The following is a 19,787-nucleotide window of genomic DNA, read 5'->3' as shown; positions in this document are numbered from 1 at the left end:
TAATGAAAGGCGGAAAAGTCCCGTTATCTTATTATCTTACAAGCAACATTTACTTGCATAATCTTCCTTTGTTCCGATAAACGCAGTGTCAGTCTTCTGACTTCAAAAAATATTAATATCGATAATACCTAAACTCAGGAGAATTTTTTTTCAGCAAATAGATGTATGTGGTATAACCAATACTTCCGTAACATCCATCCGACTTCTGCAACGTTTTGTTGTACTCACAAGCGTAACAAACTAGCTACATTTATATTTCTTTTTTATTATTTCTCGCGAAATGTCTTAAATAATTACAGCCCACCAGCCGCTGAGCGGGAAAGTCGCTGAACACTAGCATTTTGACCACTGTCCGATTCTAGGTGAGGCTGACCAAGGTCCATCGCTGAACACTAGTATTTCTGTCCGAGAATCAAATCCCGAGAACGGGTTGGCTGCATAGGCGTTTTGTGTTTTTCCCCATGTGTAACGTGGCTATCAGCCAGTTTCTCTTTATAAAGTCCTTCACGAAACCGCCCAGTCGGTATAGTGGTCAGGGAAGCTGACTGCGATGCCGAACGGCGTGGGTTCGAATCCCGGAGAAGGCATGGTTGCAACTGTCCGTCCCTTCATAGGAAAGGCGGTGGTGGCCCATCTATTAGGTGCCTCTATAATAAAGAGACCACCACATCCGGCCTTGTATAGATTAATGAACTGGGTTACATTGTGTGTGTGTATTTAATTATGGCAAAGCACACTAGGGCTATCTGCCTAAGGGGAGGGATGCCTTCGTGCAGGACTTTCTAAGGGAAACTGGCTCGTATACACGTTACACATGGGGAAAACCACGAAAACACCCATGCAGCCAGCCCGTTCGCGGGATTCGAACCTCGAACCGAACTACCAGTGTTCAGCGACTTTACCGCTCGGCCGCTGGTGGGCGGTTACATTTGTAATTGTTCACGATCTGTCATTGGAAAAAATAAAAGTCCTTCACGAAATCATCTCTCCTTTTAGGCAGGTAGCCCTCGAGTGCTTTGACTTAATCAAGAAAACCAAACCAAAGCCAATTCCAGGCAAACGGACTGGCTGCATGGCCGTTTTCGTGATCTGCCTCTTGTATAATGTGGATATCAGGCAGTTTCTCTTTATAAAATCCTCCACGAAGGCATCTCTTTCCTTAGGAAGATAGCTCTTTGTGCTTGGCCGTAATCAGATAAACCACTAAACTCAAATGTTTACAACGTGATGAAAAAACACGTATTGCATCCCGTTGGCTTGGACTAATATTCATGATATTCAAACCATAATACTATTAACAAAGAATGCAGTATTAATAAACTAAATTTTTCTATCGTCTCAAACTCTGCGTGCTGTAAGGAAATAATATAGATATCGAAACAGTTTAGATGTCAGAAAGGAATGATTTACTACCCAGAAATACCTGGCTTAAATACCAGAAGTAGTTTTGGTCTTCGAGGTAGTGTTGGATCCCAGAAATAACTCATATACCCGGAAAAAATAGTTTAGTTACCGTTTTGGTGCCAGACAATTTTAAAATATTATAAATTCTTTTTTGATCAAGTAATAATTCAAAAACCTCACAAATAGTTCGCATACGAGGAACAGTTTCGTTTCTTATAAAATATTATTTAAGATTCCAGTTTGGCATTAGTTTGAATTTCACGCACGAATTTTATTTAATTTACAGCTTTTCATTTGCCTCATTTCACCACGAGGTTCGCCTTATTTGAAAATTTATGTAGATTTGAGAGGTAGGGAGTTCTACTCTTAGTCAGACTTATAGCGAATTGCCCGAGTGTGAGAATTTTGGCGTTAACGCTGCCTGTCTGCCGCGGAAATTCTCTCCTGACAAATAACCTATATTTCATGTTAGATTGAAAGGCAGAAGATAGATTTGGTTTCGTAAACTGACACATTTTGAATCACTGTTAGCGGTAATAGGTGAATCTTGTATCCTGTGTTTAGAATAAATTAGATATTGCAATGAGAAACAGTGTAATGAAATCTGTACTTACGTATTAAATAAACCAGCTTTTCACAGTTTGGCGACGTTTTACAGATGAGAAGTTGAAACTTACATATCGGATGCTAGTTGCTGGTTTCAGTGATTTTTGTTAAAAATATTCACAAAGTATCAATATTTATCGTAAGTCAGCAGATATTATCAACATACGAAAAGAATATATACTTTAGCTGTTTTAAATACAAATTTTCGTACTATTCGGTTTCGAGGGTCGTAAAAAATCGCCAAACTATTGTTGATGCCAGTGCTGCCAAAAATAATTGCGGCAACCCTAATAATTGCGGCAAGAAAGGAAGTATAATAGTAAATAACTGTCTAAGATTGATGTTTTAATTTAGATGAAAGGTTAATTTCATATAATTATTTTTTTATTATTATAATTTATATGAAAAAGGCTAAACATCACTGAATGGAAGCATAACAGTTAATAACTATTTCAGATCATTATTATAATTTATATAAAAATTGCTAAACATAACTGAATGGATGCCTGCATCGCTATTTCGCTACCGACTTATCGCTAAAGCATAATTTCATCTCGTTGGTTGTTCAAACGTAATTTTCTATAATGAATGATGACTTTTCTTTGAAAATATTCTTGGTAAAGTGCAGAATCGCTCACTTATTTGTTTACCGCTTTTTACAAGGGTAAAAACAATTGGATTTTTGTCAATTTTCTTTTGCATTTTAAGTGAAAATACGTCGATGTGTACATAGATAAAGTCAAGGGTGTGTGCAGTGCCATTTTTGTGCAATTCTAGGATTTTTTTTAAGTGAAAATAGGTCGATGTGCACATGGATACCGAGTACGTGCAATTTTTAAAAACGCATCAAGCAGTGGGTGATTCTGCACTTTACCCGAAATTCTATTGCCGACTTTTTGTCATGGGCAATTCCCAAACTGTTAAATCCATAGGATAGCAAGAAAGGATTTAAAATCGAAAAAGGATTTAAAAATTAAACTAGTATTTCAATGGCGTCTTAAGAAATATAGAACTACACTGGTGTGCAAAAATTAAGGACGAAGTCGAAAAATTAGCATATCAGCTGAACGAAGAGGCAGAGCGGACAGAAAAACCAATCAGGAGATTAAGAAAGGTGATGTACGGTAGCACATGCGCAGATATGTAGGTAGACGTAATGGGGGAGTGTCTGAGTAGTATAAAGCATGTTGTCGGTGTAAAATCAGTATTTCTGGCAAAGCGATTGCACGCCGTATAGCAGTTAAAATCACACCGAGTTGCTGCCTCAGCGAGAAATGGCGAATAATCAATCTGTTAGACGACATCTGGATGCTTTTACCCGAGGTCGAATCATTGGGAAGTTGGAGGAAGGCCGCAGTGTAACAAGTGTGGCTGCAGAGTCTGGAATTGCTCACAGCATCGTTTCACGACTTTGGAGACAATTTCAAACTACAGGAACAGCTATCCGGGGGTTTAGTAGTGCTCGTCCACGAGGAACCACACCCGCAGATGACCAGTATATTGCCTTACAGGCCAGAAGAAACAGGCGGCAGACAGCGGGAGAAATCGCTAAACGAACGACACAGGCGACTGGACGACCGATATCGCGTTTTACCGTGGCCAGAAGACTGCACGGTGGTGGTCTGTTTGCACGACGCCCTGTACGGTGTGTACCTCTAACGCCTGCCCATCGGAGAAGGCGTTCTCTGTGGTGTCGGGAACACCGGAATTGGAGAGACAATGAATGGGGACGAGTACTCTGTACAGATCAGAGCAGATTCAGTCTGAGTAGCGATTCTCATAGCATACTCATCTGGAGAGAACGGGGAAGCCGCAATCATCCCTCGAACATCATTGAAAGGGACAGGTATGAAGGTGGCGGTGTTCTCGTTTGGGGAGGCATCATGCTTGGTAGTCGTACAGACCTTCACATCTTCGACGCCGGTTCAGTCAACGGGACCCGTTATTGTAACGAGATTCTTCTTCCATATGTGCGTCTTTTTAGAGGCACTATGGGTCCGCAGTTCCTTTTCATGGACAACAATGCACCATGTCATCGCACAGTAGCTGCCGAACAGCTCTTAGAGAGTGAGGATATTGAACGTATGGATTGGCCGGCACGATCTCCGGATCTGAATCCCATCGAGCATGTATGGGATTTTCTAGGCAGACGCTTGGCAGCTCGAACCTTACCACCAGTAACGATTCCGGAGCTTCGATTGGCGCTGCAAGACGAATGGGCAGCAATGCCTCAACAACTCATTGACACCCTCATTCTCAGCATGGGCAGACGCTGTGAAACCTGCCTAGCAGTGTGGGGAGATCATATCCTCTATTAAAGACCGAACTGGACACCCATCACAGGGATGTTTCGGCCTTCAGTCTCATTGCGCTCCATGCTACTTTTTTAATAAAGCTTCTTTTAATCCCTCTGATTTCTCTTTTAGTAAGTGTTGCTTGCATTACTCATGTCCTTACGCATTGGGGATCTTACGGTATAAAATGTGTTGATTTGGAAAGCTTTTGCACAAAGTTATATTGAAAAAACCGTCTCGTCCTTAATTTTTGCACACCAGTGTATATAAACTTACGCAATCTGAAATCAAGGCGTACGCTAGATTTGGCGCGCTGTTAAATGGGCGCGTTTGCTAGATTTGGCGCTTTTGCGCATACATTTTCGCTGCAATTTTTTTACGGCCCTCAAAGCAGATTAGTACCCAAATTTTATTATATAATATATCAAAAATAAAACAATTTCTTGCCAAATATTTCTGTAATATTTTTGCAGACCACTCCGGGTTGCTGTCCCTCAAAACTGGGATGGAAGTAATAGTCCAGTGTCCTTGAGGCTGTGGCAACCATTCTTCCATAAAACAACAACAACATAACTATAAAGGCCTTCCGTTAAATTTTATTAATGTAAATTTTCTTCAACTTTCAAGGAAATATTTTCCTGGATTAATTTTTTATATGTACAATTTTCTTGGTTCAGATATTGCTCTCAAAGTTACAAACGAGTCTACCATATTTTTTCATCCTTCTCAATATGACACTTTATTAAATTATTCGTTTCAGCGGGAGGAATAACCCCGAGGCGTAAAGCTCACGAACGTGTAAAGACTGAGGAATAAAATTCTTTCATAAAAGAGCAGTTAAAATAACTAAAAGGAACAATTTAAGGAAACTCAATTAGGATTTCCACAAAAGCTCTCAATTATTTAAGCGACCTTTCAAAAATAAAGGTGAAATGTCAATTAACTCCTGTCTTAGAATGTAAAAGGTCTGATTTTAAAGCTTTGTACTATAGTAAATTAAAAGTACTGAACTTAGTAAAAACTAAAAATAATTACAAAATAAATGATTTTTTTTTAAAATCTTAAATACCTTACAAGAGGTTAAAATTGAACTGAAATTTTTCTGATTATAGTTTGATTGACATATTTTTACCAGTTTCTAAATAAACTAGAAACTCCGAAAGAAATTTTTAAGTTATTTTTCAACTCATAACTTCAATAAATTTTTATTTTTTCTGATACACCTCAAGGCACTTGTTGATTTAGCATTTGCCTGAGTTTTGACTGCCAGAACCAGACTGTCATTTCAGGAAATACAGCCCAAAGTGCATTCAAAGAGCAAACAATATTTCACTCCCAAGGTAACAGAAGAGAAAATTAACCTTTAAACTTCCACTTGAGGTCAGCAGCTCCTTCGGGATTGACTTTTCAGTCAACCTTGTTAACTACTACAGCATCTATAGGCCAAACTGAAAACTTTGAGATTTAAAATCAGTTGATATAATCCTCGAGTTACCGAAGAAAGATTTCATTTAATTCCTACACAGTATTTAGTAAACTTCTCACAACGCGATATCTATAAAAAGCGATTAATATTTGTATAGTATTAAGTAAACCTCTCACAACCCGGTATCTATAAAAAGCGATTAATATTTGTATAGTATTTAGTAAACATCTCACAACGCGGTATCTATAGAAAGCGATTTATATTTGTATAGCATTTAGTAAATCTCTCACAACGCGGTATCTATAAAAAGCGATTAATATTTGTATAGTATTTAATAAACCTCTCACAACGCGGTATCTATAAAAAGCCATTAATATTTGTATAGTATTTAGTAAACCTCTCACAAGACGGTATCTATAAAAAGCGATTAATATTTGTATAGTATTTAGTAAACCTCTCACAACGCGGTATCTATAAAAAGCTATTAATATTTCTATAGCATTTAGTAAATCTCTCACAACGTGGTATCTATAAAAAGCGATTAATATTTGTATAGTATTTAGTAAACCTCTCACAAGACGGTATCTATAAAAAGCGATTAATATTTGTATAGTATTTAGTAAACCTCTCACAACGCGGTATCTATAAAAAGCGATTAATATTTCTATAGCATTTAGTAAATCTCTCACAACGTGGTATCTATAAAAAGCGATTAATATTTGTATAGTATTTAATAAACCTCTCACAACGTGGTATCTATAAAAAGCGATTAATATTTGTATAGTATTTAGTAAACCTCTCACAAGACGGTATCTATAAAAAGCGATTAATATTTGTATAGTATTTAGTAAACCTCTCACAACGCGGTATCTATAAAAAGCGATTAATATTTGTATAGTATTTAATAAACCTCTCACAACGCGGTATCTATAAAAAGCGATTAATATTTGTATAGTATTTAGTAAACCTCTCACAAGACGGTATCTATAAAAAGCGATTAATATTTGTATAGTATTTAATAAACCTCTCACAACGCGGTATCTATAAAAAGCCATTAATATTTGTATAGTATTTAGTAAACCTCTCACAAGACGGTATCTATAAAAAGCGATTAATATTTGTATAGTATTTAGTAAACCTCTCACAACGCGGTATCTATAAAAAGCGATTAATATTTGTATAGTATTTAATAAACCTCTCACAACGCGTTATCTATAAAAAGCGATTAATATTTGTATAGTATTTAGTAAACCTCTCACAAGACGGTATCTATAAAAAGCGATTAATATTTGTATAGTATTTAGTAGACCTCTCACAACTCGGTATCTATAAAAAGCGATTAATATTTGTATAGTATTTAGTAAACCTCTCACAACGCGGTATCTATAAAAAGCGATTAATATTTGTATAACGCGATTTCGATATACAGTATTGTAGAACAGGACAGGAACATTATTACTATATCTAAGTGTTACTATAGTCGAGGAAGATATCTGTTAAAATTGAAAGAAATTAATTTTAACATGAATATGACAATGTCTTTATTATGAAAGGAGTTTTCAATTCTTAATCGTCTGAAAACTGTTTCTATGTCTATAAAAGGTTTAATATTAATATTAAAATTTTTTTTCCAGTATGCAGATCACGACGGAATGCTGGCCGACATCATGGAATCTATTGGCATTACCAACATCTACACCATTGATTCAATCCATCGTGAAACAACGCGATGTGCCTCTGAATGTTTGCCGAAATCTTAGAACTAAACGTCTTCGACAATTTCCATACCATCCACCTAGTCTTGACAAATGAATAGCTCCAGAAAAAGACTAGACCGAAAGAAGTTAAAATTCCTGTTTACTTTCATTAATTACTGACAGCGGATAAAGTAATTCTGTTTACAATGTTCAGGTTATTCAATGTTAGAATTAGTGCATTCATGCTGAAGATAAAATTTCACAATCTGTTATAAGTGCCAAAGTTTGGCTATGATCTTTACTACATATTTGAAACTTTCCAAGGTACGCGCTCACTCAAACAGGAGGGAAAGTCAACATGCACCTGTTGTGAAGAATATAATCCTGCAAACTTTCGTGGTTGCTCTAAATTCTCAAAACTACTGTTTGTTTCCACTAAAAATAAGAGCCTGTAATAAGCCTGTAATAATAAATGTATCCAATAGTAATATTTTTAGCTTGCTCAAGAATGCCCACTAGATAATTCCAAAGGCTTCTGATAACGCAAATTAAAGATTTAACCTCTTTTAAGTGTGCTGCCCAGTCGGTATATGGGTCAGGGAAGTTGACTGCGATACCGAATGGCCTGGGCCCACCAGCGGCCGAGCGGTAAAGTCGCTGAACACTGGTAGTTCGGTCCGAGGTTCGAATCCCGCGAACGGGCTGGCTGCATGGGTGTTTTCGTGGTTTTCCCCATGTGTAACGTGTATACGAGCCAGTTTCCCTTAGAAAGTCCTCCACGAAAGGCATCCCTCCCCTTAGGCAGATAGCCCTAGTGTGCTTTGCCGTAATTAAATACACACACACACACACACCCGAATGGCCTGAGTTCGAATCCCGGAGAAGGTATGGTTGTAACTGTCCATCCCTTCATAGGAAAGGCGATAATGGCCCACCTATTAGGTGCCTCCATAATAAAGAGACCACCACATCCGGCCTTGTATAGATTAATAGACTGGGTTACATTTGTAATTGTTCACAATCTGCCATCGGTAAAAACAAAAATCTCTTTTAAGTGTGAAGCTTCGCTTTAACTGTTCGAGACAGCTTCGAGACTTAATATTGAAGTATTTTCTTTACCAAAAGGTATTCAGTTATGGATGTTCTAGAGAAACATGTTTAAAATTGCCGATCAAGTTACGAAGACTAGATCTTCTCCTAAAAGATTAAAATTATGATTCAAGCTCAGTGGATTGAAGCTACTTCAGAACTAAGTTTAATTCAATTTTGTAAACTCAGATTTTCTATTTAACAAATGCATTTTCGCTTTAAATTTGGTTTACTTGAACATAGCCACTAGGGCTATCTGCCAATCGGGAGAAATACCTTCGTGAAAGGTTTAATCCCTTCATTGGTTTCTATGTACATTACATTTATGGTAAACCACAGAAACGCCCACGCAAACAGCCCGTTTGTCAGAAATCAAACTACCAGTATTCAGCAAATTTACCGCTCGTCCTTGATGGGCAGCCTTTCCTTTAAATAAAGACCAGCTTCTTACGTTTTGTGTGATTTGGCTTATTTAATTATAGCAAAACACTCGAATGCTACCTGCCTAAAGGCAGGTACCCTTTCGTCATGGTCTTTCTATAGAAAACTGGCTCGTACACATGTTACACATCGGGAAAACTATGAAAATTCTCCATCCAGCCAGTTCCTTTTTCGGGATTCGAACCCGGAACTGAAATGTCAGTGTTCAGTGAATTTACTGCTCAGATGCTGGTGGACAATTTTTTTCTCTACATACAGTTTAAATTCTTAAGTTTGAAATGAAGGATTAAAAAGATATTATTTTTACACTGATTACTATATTTTAAAATGCTAATACTGGTTGCTCGGGTCCAAGGTTTGAGTCCCTGGGAATTGGTTGGCTGCAGGACCATTTTGGTGGTTTTTCCCATGTGTAACGTGGATGCGGGACAGTTTTCCCTAAAACTTCTTCCATGAGGCATTCATCCCTTTCCGAGTAGTGCCGAATGGCGGAGTAAGTAATAAATAAAATAATTAATTTAGTAAAATCTATTTTCTGTGAATATAGAAGTATCGAATTAGAATTATGTTTATTCGTATTTCGGGAAATGTGAAAGCCTAAAATAGATTCGCATCCAAATGAATCCAACGAAACTTGCATATGACAGCTATATTTAGCATTTTTATTAACATTTGGGCTTTGTAATTTCCGTCTGCATTCCAAAGGATCTTTCGCCTTGTCATAATATAAAACTTCATGATATTTTGAACTTCAGGCGAAAGTGAAGATAACTGTAAAAGGCTAGCAGGAGAACTTATTATTATGCCCATTTTGAAATTCTTTGATGTGGAAGCAATATGAGTATTATAGGATTTGGAGTATTAATATTCTAAGGATATATTTAAGCAAAGCATGATAAGAGATATGTTGTTCTAGTTAACTGGTTATTATATTTTTGCTAAAATTTGATACTCTTATTCAATTCTAAAATTTTAGTGAAATATACTTGTGTTTCGTTTTGCCACATTTCTTTCTTTCTTTCTTTCATATTTCGGTTTCTAATTTCTTTAGCGAAACTAGCGCAAAAACTTTAACTAGTTATACTATGATTAGAAAGCCCGGCGGTCATACGAAATGACCGCTGTTCTAGATATTATAAATAGTAATTAAAATGATTTGTGCAAAGATTAATTGCTGCTAGTTCAAACTGAATTACCCAGGGCAGGCGGCGAGGACGGTCTTTTGCTTTTTTTTTAATTTGCGTCTTAAATTGCAATTTGCGTCTAGAAAATTTAAGCTATTTTTGCTTTGCCAATTTGCGTTCAGTTGTAAACCATTTCAAAAACAGATGATTGCTAATGCAAACAAATGTTCACGTTCTCCCAGACCCGCTCAATTTGTGTTCATCTGAAAATTCAGTTTAAAATACAATGTCGGAATAAAATCGGGCTAAATTTTAAACTCTTTACGCGAAAGGATATTTAGCATAGGAATTTGGGTAAACCTACCTGATGAGATGTACTACGCACAACTCGTTAGTTAGTTTCTTCTCCTTTAATTTCTCAACGTTTGCAAGTTTCTAAGTAATTCATATGTAAATATAGTTAAATGCATAATAAGCAACAAATGTATGAATTAAAAATATTTAAATGTTCTTAAATACCATGATAAATTACAATGATAACTGCATGTATGGTATCAGTCTATATGGACTAATTGAATGTCGTGGCAACTTCATCCCATTGGCTAGTACAGTTACGCAAGCAACCAATAAACTATCGGCGACAAACAGACACATAAGCCGCATATATATATGGGGTGAAGTAACATCATCTTCTCCGAAACGGCTGGCTCCCGGGCTTAACGAAGCACACCGTTGGATTCCGCAGGTCCGTGGCACGCCATTTTGACCATTCGAGTCTTCGTGAAACCTTAATTAGCCGAGATATTAATTAAAAACTAATTTCCCCCCCCTACGTTTTCCTTATATTTTTCACTTTCTTTCTTGGGTTTTCCCTATTAGAAGGATTTGGCTACGTGTTAATTTTGTTTTCTCAAATATCTACTGAACGGCACCGAGTTGAAATTCAAGACGTGTATCCTCGGATTCCAAAAAATCCTTCAAATCCATCGATACCGTTCTCATCTTCGTACGATTTTAATCGGCCGAGATATTAATTAAAAAATGCGGAAACGTTAATTTCCGCTCTCATTTTTCCGAGTGGCAACAATAAACTATCGGCGACAAACACTTAATCCACTTATATATATAAAGATACCGTGTTACATGTACGCATAAGTTTATGTAATGAAAATCAGTACTATGCAAGTATTAAGCAGCAGTTTGCCATGCTTAAAATCATATCTTTTTCTTTAAGCTTCCCGAAAGCAGCTATTGCTCTTCCAACTCTGCAAACAAAATCGAGTCGACAAAAATCAGATCCTGTCAAAACACGTTTTGCCAAGCTATGTGCCATAATATCCATAACTAGAAACATGCCGAGTTATCTCTTATCAACTAGTACATAATAGTTGCCAACCCGTGAACCTTGACACCTAGTATAAAGTGTTGTCAAATAAAGAGTTGCCTTCCGTAAATATAAATTGTTACCAACTTACAAGACCTCCAATCTTTGGTTTCCCCCTCCCGTTATGTCTGTAATGAGACAGATATTTTTATTATTCCAAAAATATTAGTTTCATTTCTTAACTGGGTACTAGTGGACAAACCCGCCAGATGAGTGGGGTTTTCAAGCAACCAACCATTTCGTAAATAATTTTTTTGCTGCCAAATTACGTTTTCAGAAGTTTTAATTAATATCTCGCAACGACCCGCAATAATCACAAATTAATATCTCGCTCAACCCGCGACAACTAATCCATAAATAAATTTCTTTTTGCAAAATTAGCTTTTCAAGAGTTCAATATCTCGGATATCCACAAACCGGCCTTTACGGGCTGGTGTTCCACAGGGATCCCTTCTGGGCCCTACCCTATTCAATATTTACGTGAACGACATCCCCACTACACACAACACAACACTAGCCATGTATGCAGACGACACAGCGATCCTTACGCAAAGTGCATTTGTTAGTTCAGCAATACAACAGCTACAACACCACATCCACTCGCTAGAGACTTGGCTGACCAAATGGAAAGTCAAAGTGAATGTCGACAAGACACATGCCATACTGTTTACTACTAAGAAGAATTTCCCGACTCACCTGCAAATGTATGGTGTGAACATTCCCTGGGTCAAGCAGGTCCCTTATCTTGGGGTGATCCTCAGTAAATCTCTTACATGGAACCCACACGTTACACATATTCTCAGGAAGTTTCGAGCTAGTAAAGCTTCACTCTTCCCCTTAATTGCTCGAAACAGTGTTCTGTCTATTGATAATAAGTTGCTCATTTACAAAACCATGTTGCGTCCAATTCTTAGTTATGCATGCCTCGTCTGGGCATACTCGTGCAAAAGTTTGAAAAGGCAGTTACAAGCTGCCCAAAACGGGGTATTGCGTATGATATGTAATGCCCCCTGGTACATTCGGAATAGCCAAATTCGTAAGGAGTTAAGAATAGAGGATCTTTGTGATTTTTATTGCCGCCTATCTAGGGCATTTTATGATAAACAGGAACTTCTGGACAATCCTGTGGTTGTTAACTATTGTTATGATACTAGGGACCTCAGTTTCAGTAAACGCCCAAGGGCGATCCTAAATGTTAGTAATATGTAATTTTGTATATGTGTTATGCAAATTGTTGCTCAGATTCTTTATTGTATATTGTTCTTTTTTCCTCCTGATTGCATTTTGTTTTTACAAGTGGCAATAAGGCGTCGCACTTCCTATTTTGTTTCTCTTGTGTGTACATGTATTCTTCTATGAAATAGTTGTTAAAAAATAGTTAATTATGTATGGATTAGTAATTAGGTACTTAAGGAAAAAAATATGTATTTGTTTAATTATTTAGCACATTCAGTTATATTTCTCATAATTCGAAACTTTTATCATGTTATTCGATGAGGGGTAGGGCTATGCGCCCAGGCACCCTGGTGGTTAAGCACCGCAGTTCAATGTATAATAATATCTCGGAACAATTGATAATTAATATCTCGTGTAACCAGCAACAGTCAATTTGTTGATAAATGTTTTGTTCCCTATATGGCATTTTCAGAGTTTTTAATTAATATATCCGCTGACTGAAATGGCGCGAAGATTAGAATGGTCGGAATGGCTTCCCATAAGGTTTTGAAATCCGGAAGTATTTCTTTCAAAATTCGAAAGTGCTGTTTTTATTTCATATTTTGTAAAACTTGCGAATTTTTTATAACAAAACATTACGATTTGAAAGCGAGTAGTGGCAACACTTTTCTAAACAAAGAATTTTTATCTCCAACCGGCGAGGCTGTTGCCACTCGGAAAAATGAGTGCGAAATTTAGCGTTTTCAGAGTTTTTTAATCAATATCTCGGCTGATTTAAATCGTTCGAAAATGAAAATGACGGAAATGGCTTCCTACCAATTTTTGGAATCCGGAAATAACTCGCTTGGAACTCAACTCCTCGTCATTCCAAAGGAGATAATGCCACAAAAGCCCACAGATTTTAATATAATAGATTTCATAGAACACAGTTAATTAGGCTGATGCAAATGATACACTTTTATGTCATCTTTCTTCTGGTAACTTAGAAAATTCAGTTTGCATTGTTTCTTTAAAAAAGAGGAAAAGTAGGTGTTTTTATTTGTCCTACGCCATGAATTCGAGTCAGCAGAAAACGGAGCGCTGTCAAAATAGAATGCCATTCAGAGAAATACAGAATATATCTTTTATTTTCCAACAACAGTGCCACCATCTAATTACTGTAATTAGGCAATTTAGTTGATTATTCCGTTGTCTGACTTCGATTATAGGAAACATGTGTTACGAACATCTATACCCAAATATTTCTTATTATGTTTTCATAAAAATTTGGCACTTACACGCATTTACATTTTGCAGACAGAAAATTTGCACGTTCTGTCTTTATAAGAGAAAAACTCTTAACGTATTTATTATGATTCAGATGACTTCTGAAATTTTGAAAATAAAAATAAATGGTACTTTTCCGTTTTGCCAGCGCAGGTGATAAAGTCGCCAATAATGGTACAACGGATGCCAAACGATATATACTCGCTGGTAACCTTTTACATTTTCAAAACAAGTCCCAGCCATTTCTTATCAGATTGATTGTTTCTTTCAATACTGGCATAGAATTTTTACCAGATAGTTCAATTTTATGCCCTAAGGCCATTCGCGGATGGTAATTAAGTCCATTAGGATGCAATCACACCGCTTACCCGATGGCGAAAATATAGAAAAGGCAAAGTCGAGGGTTTAAATTCATCCATTCTAATGAGAATGCACTAGCGAAGTAAAGCACTGCAATTTTACATAATTTCTGAGTAAGCTAATCGTACGAATTGAAATAACTCTTGCATTTAAACTTGTATTCCAAATTAATATTTAACTTGAAATTAATGTAGATAGTTACTTACAAAATTAGATTTTTGCAGCGTAGTTTACGTGAGATGAAATTACTTGGGTTCACGTGATACGAACTGACGAATCAGGACGTTGAACCATGAATGCGTCGTAAATTCTTAAATTAATGTCTTTTTACAAATTTACTGTCTTTATTTATTGGTTTTTTTACAAAATTTTAAACGATATTAAAATGTTTATGCCTTCAAAATAAAAATTCTTAAAACTAACATTTGTTAACATTTCTTATATGTATACTATATGTTGTCGCCAATAACATCTGCTTGGCGAGATTTGCGCCGGCGAAATGGAAAAGTACCAAATAAATTTATCTGTTTAAGTTTTTTTTAGCAGCGTAAAAGTTGGTTGCAATAAAAATATTGTGCTCTTGACCAGTCACAATTATTATATCGCGCTGTTTAGTGTAAAGTTGTGGAAAGTTTATAATATTTTTCCCCTTCAATGGCGGGCACTTGCCTGTAACGGCCTTAGCTACTACCAAAGCGGCAATTTTATTGTGGAGGCATCTACTAGGCAGCCACTGTCACTTTCCTATGAAAAGATATACAACTTTACATCTATGCCTTCTCTGGGATTCGAACCCGATCCCTTCGGCATCGTAGTCAGGCTACCGCAACCACTATACAATCTGTGCTGCCAGTTTATAATATGACATTACATTTCATTCCTGCCGTCTATTGGCATGGTGGTAGGAAAGCCGCTGCTATAACCTTGAGCGCGGATTGAATCCAAAAGAAGACATTGTGTAGTTTAATACGGCGTCGGGGCACTTAAAATACAGCCAAGTCAAAATTCTTCTCGAGAGGTTAGTGGTAGGAGTCCATCGGAATCGTCCTTCTGGCGAATTTTCTTTCAAAACTGGGACGAAGCTGGGCAAATTCGTGCATTAACTTACAATAATGGTCTCCAAAGAGAGTACGCGTATCACAAGGGGTTCGGCAAAGAAGTAAGCTCAGAATCACTTGCGAGTATAAGATCGTGTATCTGATGAGTGCGAGATTCTCTCATTAGTCGCTATGTTTGATTTCACTAACATCTGGGGAGGTCAACGTGATATACCAGCTCTAAAGCGTATGCATAATATGTTACCTATTATATTATATAAAATCACAATTATAGTATGTTACATTGTATTATATTACATATATGGGGTACAACTTATAATTATTTTTGTCTTAGTGACAAGGAATTAAAACTCTTGCTTCTTGGCCACCACAAAATTCGTGGACATGATCTGACGTTATGTCAATGAGCAAGATAATTGGAAGAGAAATGCATCAATGTTAACTTTAAAATTAGACAAAAAAATAACCATAGCTTGCAGTAGATTTTGAATAAAACAAATATCATTAAAACTTACACAAAAACGTGAGTTGCTTTTTTGCCTAATATTAAATGAAATACATCACAATAGCAAAATTTTATTTCTCTAAGTGAATTATTTTGTGTTCCTCAACGACATTAACGTTACTCGACGTATTGAATCTCTGGGATAGTTTTACAAAACCAAGGTATTTTTTGTTTGCTGCTCAAGTAAATGTGTTTATGCCAGTTTTTAGATGTTAAGCGAATTACTTCCGTTCTTTCTCAGGTCTGGAAGATTTACACGACAGATTTACCATCAGCAATATGACAGTTGTTCGTTAACAGGTAGGTTTAGACAGATTATTGCTTGAACACATGTCAATGTCATGCAACCGGTGGATTTCATGGTGACATTTGAAAACCAATTGCTGGAACACTTGCTGGAGCTCGATATTAATAATTTGTGATAAGTTCAGAATGTATAGCAATCTATACCATTAAAACCTGTGGGCATCTGAATGTTTGTTTGCTTGTTTCATCAAGTCCTCCTGAATGGCGGGAGTAGAGTTTCGAAAGAGGTACCCCCCGTATTCCAAAACTGCATAGGAAGCCACTTCAATCATTCTCATCTCCGTATATCTTTCATCAGCCGACGCATTAAAACGATCATTTTCGCAATCATTGCTCCGAGTGGCATCACTCTCGTGGGCTGGAGGTAAAAATCGGCTTTATTTCGAAAGGTGTTGCCACTGTTCGCTGTCAAATTGTAGAGTTGTTAATAAAAAATGTGCAAGTTGTACATTATACGAAATAAAAATAGCATTGCCAAATATTAAATATATTATCATTATATAAGGCCATACACTGAGGTTGAAGAAAATGCGCAATTGCATGTGACGTCATTGCGGGTCGTTTTCGTTAATATCAGCATTTTAAATAAATGGCTGCTGTTGGCAATTCTTTTGTTTCAGATTAGGATGACTGACAGGACATGTTATTGCCACGTTGATTCTTTTATTGATATTGAGACAAAGTTGTTATATTGCATTAAATTTAAATCTTGACGTCTTACATATACTTATTAACCTGAAGCGTCAAAAGTTTTTGTTTTCTGGTTTGGCAACCAAAAATTATTTACAAATTGGTCGTTGCTTGGAAAGAACGAATTGATATCATTTACATCGAAATGTTTTTATGCATTTTCTTTTCAGGTGTACATAGAACTTATAAATTTTGCTTTGCCTGCAGCCCGATCATCTGGAGGGATTGTCCCGTAGTGTTTATAAAACATGTGAGACGAACTCTTTATGAATTATATCTTAAATTAATGTGTTTTAGAAAAGAAAATCGAAGACCATGGGCGTCCGCAGAATATAGAGAGGGATGGGATACATTACCCTGCTGTAACAGACTAAAAAATGAGTTCTTTTTATGCATGTAAAGTACATGTGTAACATATTTGTTTCGTACTTATGCAATACTGTATTGTGTAATCTACATAACAATTTATTGACTAAATTATTTGTGTCAAATCTCGCCTCCTGAGAACTTTCTGCCGATGTCCATTATATCCAGGTCAACTGATGAGAAATTAGTTTCATTGTTTAAGAAACCCACGACATACGTTAAAGGCCTTTGTAATCAGTGTAATAGTTGGTAATTTTGTCTGTCATATCATTAGGTTCGGTTTGGAATCCTTAAGAAGAGTTAGGTGCTTGCAAGCATATAGTGTTTGCGCAACATGGGGGGCACTTAAAATAATGACGAGGCTAAGTATTGTCAAGAGGTTTGGTGTAAGGTGAAAAGAGTGGGAGACTCTCGTATCTGCTCTCCGGGATATTCTTTACCGAAAATGGAATTTAGCTTCCCCCTTTCTCATGGATACAATTCAGTCGTCCGAGTAATGTGCTGTAGACAAGAATTCTTGGTGACGAGACGGCTAAATGACCAATGGTTATTCGCTATTCTCTACAAAAGTATTAAGTGAACAACTGCTTGTGCCAACAAGGAAAAACGTATGCTCTTAAATAAGGTTATAACGCCACATAAAAATTGCTACGAAGGAGTAAAAGGAAATCATACAATAAGGATTAAAATATCCAAGATATTGGAGAAACAGTTTAAGGTATTTTACAGCAGATCTAAAGATGACGTAGATGCCAGGAGCTCTTGTTTCTAGTCATATTACTTATTTTTATTAGACCCTATTTTTATAAGAGATTGTTAAATTTTATGTCAAGAAAAAAAACTTTTTATGAATAGTTGGCATTCGCTTGTTTCAAGCTCAGAAGTTCCTTTATTGTGGATAATTGGAATTTTTGATTAGATAATATTTTCATAAGAGACCCTTTGTTGAATTTTATATGTTAATAAAAATCACTCTATGGATATTTGGCATTCACTTTTTTTAAGATAGATGTTCCTTTATTGTGGGTGTGGGAAATTTTTGCTTCTATTTTACCCTTGCTTATTTTTCATTAGACACTATTTTTCATCAGATAATAGAATTTGTTGATTTTCGTATGTTAGTAAAAACCGCTTGATGATTATTTGACGTTCGCTTCTTTCAAGTTTAGATGTTCCTTTATTGTGGATGACAAAAATTCTTAGTTCTATTTTACTGTTGCGTATTTTTTATTAGATAATATTTTTCATCAGATAAGGGGCTCTTTCTCAAGTTTCGTATGTTAATAAAAATACCTTTATGAATATTTGGCATACTTGCTTTATTATAGATGGCTGGGATTCTTAATTCTGTTTTACTTTTTCTTATTTTGCATTAGATAATATCTTCATAAGAGACTCTTTGTTGCATTTCATATGTTAATAAAAATAATTTCATATGTTAATAAAATTTTATTAATATTGGCATTAAGTCTAGATGTTCCTTTATTGTGGATGCTGAAATTCTTGCTTCTATTCTACTCTTGCTTATTTTTCATTAGATAATATTTTTCATTAGATAATATTTTTCATCAGATAAGAGAATCTTTGTTGAATTTCATATGTTAATAAAAACCGCTTTATGAATATTTGGCGTTCGCGTCTTTCAAATTCAGAAGTTCCTTTATTGTGGATGACAACAATTTTTGCTTCTATTTTACTCTTGCGTATTTTTTATTAAATAAATTTTTCATCAGATAATAGGAACTCTTTCTTGAATTTTGTATGTTAATAAAAATCACTTTATGAATATTTGGCATTCTTGCTTTATTATGAATGGCTGTAATTCTTAGTTCTGTTTTACTCTTGCTTATTTCGCACTAGATAATAAGTCATCATAAGGAAGTCTTTGTTGAATTTTATATATTAATAAAAAATCACTTAATGAATATTTTGCATTCGTTTCTTTCAAGTTTAGATGTTCCTTTACTGTTGATGGCGGAAATTCTTGCTTCTATTTCGCTCTTGCTTATTATTCATGAGATAAGATTTATTTTTAATCAGGTAAGGGACCTAGTTAAATTCTATATGTTAATAAAAATCACTTTATGAATATTTGGCATTCACTTCAAGTTTAGCAATTTCCTTATTGGGGATGTCTAGAATTGTTATTATCTTTCTCTTGCTTATTTTTCATTAAATAATATTTTTCATCAGACGTGGAACTGTTTGCTGAATTTCATGCATTAATAAAAATTTATGATTATTTAGCATTAACTTCTTCCAAGTTTAGAAGTTCATTTTTTTTTTTTTTTTGTTGACACCTGTAATCGATCTCTTACTGGGAACCAAATGGCGTTCATAATTAATTTTAAAAATCAGCTGACTCTGCTGGTGACAGTACATTTAAAGATGAACCTGATTAACTACGCTGACTATCACTATCGTTTGGAAACGTCTGGACACAAAGCTACACGTAATTATAAATCCTTAACTATCCAGGCTGTAACTCTGATTGTATCGTATTTTAACCCTGTACAATAGTTTGTTCTTATATCACTGCTTAAATCGTATTATTTTAATAAACGAAAAGAAATGCTTAGTAGAAAAGGGAATTTA

General features: G+C 35.8%; 1 protein-coding gene and 1 long non-coding RNA gene across 2 annotated transcripts in view; one reads left to right on the top strand and one right to left on the bottom strand.

Annotated features, from left to right (window-relative positions):
• Positions 1-7,895, top strand: part of LOC118197481 (uncharacterized) — a 60,699-nt gene extending 52,804 nt beyond the window's left edge. The window contains exon 3 of the long non-coding RNA XR_004759613.2: positions 7,365-7,895. This is a non-coding gene — a long non-coding RNA (uncharacterized LOC118197481). The remainder of the gene's footprint in view (positions 1-7,364) is intronic.
• The window catches only part of LOC118200168 (beta-1,4-N-acetylgalactosaminyltransferase bre-4-like), a 594,620-nt gene that overhangs the window by 561,697 nt on the left and 13,136 nt on the right, over positions 1-19,787 (bottom strand). The gene's annotated exons all lie outside the window — the stretch shown is intronic.

This window comes from Stegodyphus dumicola, chromosome 11, assembly GCF_044657685.1.
Source record: "Stegodyphus dumicola isolate Sdum_Otavi_A_Nest chromosome 11, ASM4465768v1".
NCBI classification, from domain to species: Eukaryota; Metazoa; Arthropoda; class Arachnida; order Araneae; family Eresidae; genus Stegodyphus; species Stegodyphus dumicola.
This window is presented reverse-complemented; position numbering and strand designations above follow the sequence as displayed.